General features: G+C 40.9%; 1 pseudogene; it reads left to right on the top strand.

The window, feature by feature from the left end:
- The first annotated feature begins 238 nt into the window (after nucleotides 1-238).
- Nucleotides 239-1411, top strand: LOC121585402 (annotated as a pseudogene).
- Nucleotides 1412-2352: the final 941 nt, after the last annotated feature.

Here is a 2352-nt window from a genome sequence, read left to right as displayed (position 1 = left end):
GGGCCGGCCTGATGCTGGAGAAATAGAGCTCCAGTTGGAGGAGGAATCCTTGGCAGAGCGCCGCCGTCCCGTCAAATTCCCGTGGTCGGGATATCTGGATCTCTCCGGGTGCTGGGGTTTAGGTGGCTGGTTCCGGTTGGCCAGCTGGTCTCGACAGATCGGGTCCTCTCCTCTCCAGGCATTGGACGACCTGAAGAACCCGATCCATCGCTTCCCCCAAGCTGGCCAGCATCGTGGAATGCTCCTGGACCCGTGCCATGACTCCAGGCATGCACTCCTCTACACGCTGGTGTGTGTAATTGACAAGACAAGACAAATGGAATGATGATATATGGAGCGGCAGTGGCTAGTAAGCCGGTGACGACGAACGCCGAAGCCTGCCCGAACAAGGAGGGGAGGCAGCCTCGGCGGAAGTCGTGACAGGATGACAACCCATTTTGCTGGGAAGTTTGGCCAGACCATACCTGAAGAAAAGTCTACGTTGTGTGCGCATTCATTTTTGTGCTATCTCTTATTTTGATATCCTCCTGTTAAGCAAAGGTGGGTGGGTCTTTAATTGAGATTTCTTTAATTAAGATTTGATTGAATTGAGAGATGCTTACAATATGCAGATTTGGTGATTAAATTGAAAAATAAAACAGCCTGAAATGTAGCAGATTTCCATACCATAAGAGCCATACATATGGAAATAACATACATAATTCATGCATAATGCATTTATAAATAATAAATATATGCCAAAGTATTTGTTATTTCTATTTGAACCAAACACTAATTGAACATTTATTCTCATCAAACACTCAGTCGGGAATAACACGTACATCAGCACCTTGCTTTCTTCAGGATAGCTCACAATGTATCCTATACTGTACATTCATTTTCCCAATCTCTGTGCACGTGTCTGCAGATTTTGAATCACTTGCACAAAAAACTGAGAAACATCTCCAAAAAGTTTGAGAGATCCAAAAAAAGATGAGTGTGATGCAATGATTTTCTCTCTGTCATACATTCTTCCTTAGCATAATCTCTCTTCGCTAAGAAATCCTTAAAATGACAATTAACCATATAAATATTCTGTGTGATATCAGATGGCCCAGACGGTTCTGGTGGTGGTGGTGGTGTTCTATATGTCATGGCTGCCTCACCACATCGTCCACCTCTGGGTAGAGTTCGGCTCCTTCCCCCTGAGCCAGGCCTCCTTTGTTCTCCGGGTGGCGGCCCACTGCCTGGCCTACAGCAACTCCCTTGTCAACCGCATCATCTAGGCTTTCCTCTCAGAGATCTTCAGGAAGGCGTACATGCCGTACAAGAAGATGATTTGGTTCCAGTTCACCACCACAAGTTCACACTGAATGATGCCAGAGACACTTGGAGCAGAGTTGAGACAATGTCACCGTCCACTAATATTTAAACATTTAAACCATGCTGAGTCCCTCTTAGACTCTTCATGACTCTTTTTGAACTACAAAGAAACAAAGTGATTTTATAGAATTGTATGTTGCTTCACAATGTTCCGTCTTTCCAAGTGAGAACGTAAAGTGATAGTTCTGATAGTTCACTCCTAAATCAAATATGTCAGATCATGTTATAGATGTCAAAAGTGCCCTAATGTTAAGATAAGTCCATGTCCCACGCCATTAGCTGTGTAGATCCATGGGAATACATTTATTCGGTGCCAATATTTTCAATACATTTGTTGGTGAGGTAAAGCTAAATCTACCCAACCAATGGAATGATACATGGACCCATATCTATGTTAGACAATTTTTTATGTCTGAAAACATCTGACAAACTTAGATTTTGGAATGAATTATAACAGTTGAAATAGAAGCATGCTTACTACGAATATTGAATTCAGATTAATTTAGAATAATTTTTATTCAACTCTTATTGCACTTAGAATGTATGTTGTAGCCCATTGTATAACTTGAACATTATTGCTTCTATGTCTAGATAAATCCTGTATTTCTTATTGTAGTTAGGCCTTGCTAAAATAAACATTTCAATGCATTAAATATGTAAATAATGCAAACCACGTGACACATTACTGCCCTGATACCATTACTATTAAACAAATGTTATGTCATCATGATAACAGCATTTCTATTTCAATGTAGTAGTTAGTAAAATAAACACATTTTTCTCTTGTCTTTATCCGATGTCATCGTTCCTTGCTTCACCTATCAACATAGCAAATGTTCCATGTGTCCTGCTATAATACATTTTAGAAGGCATGGTTGATTTGCTTTGTGTGGTTCTATGCCCTTCTGGAGAGAAAGCTTTATTTCCTGTTTATCTATGGCATCATTTCACTCACAATTCAAAGAAGCAGTGGGGCATGTCCAGAACGAA

The sequence above is a fragment of the Coregonus clupeaformis genome, chromosome 17 (assembly GCF_020615455.1).
Source record: "Coregonus clupeaformis isolate EN_2021a chromosome 17, ASM2061545v1, whole genome shotgun sequence".
NCBI classification, from domain to species: domain Eukaryota; kingdom Metazoa; phylum Chordata; class Actinopteri; order Salmoniformes; family Salmonidae; genus Coregonus; species Coregonus clupeaformis.
This window is presented reverse-complemented; position numbering and strand designations above follow the sequence as displayed.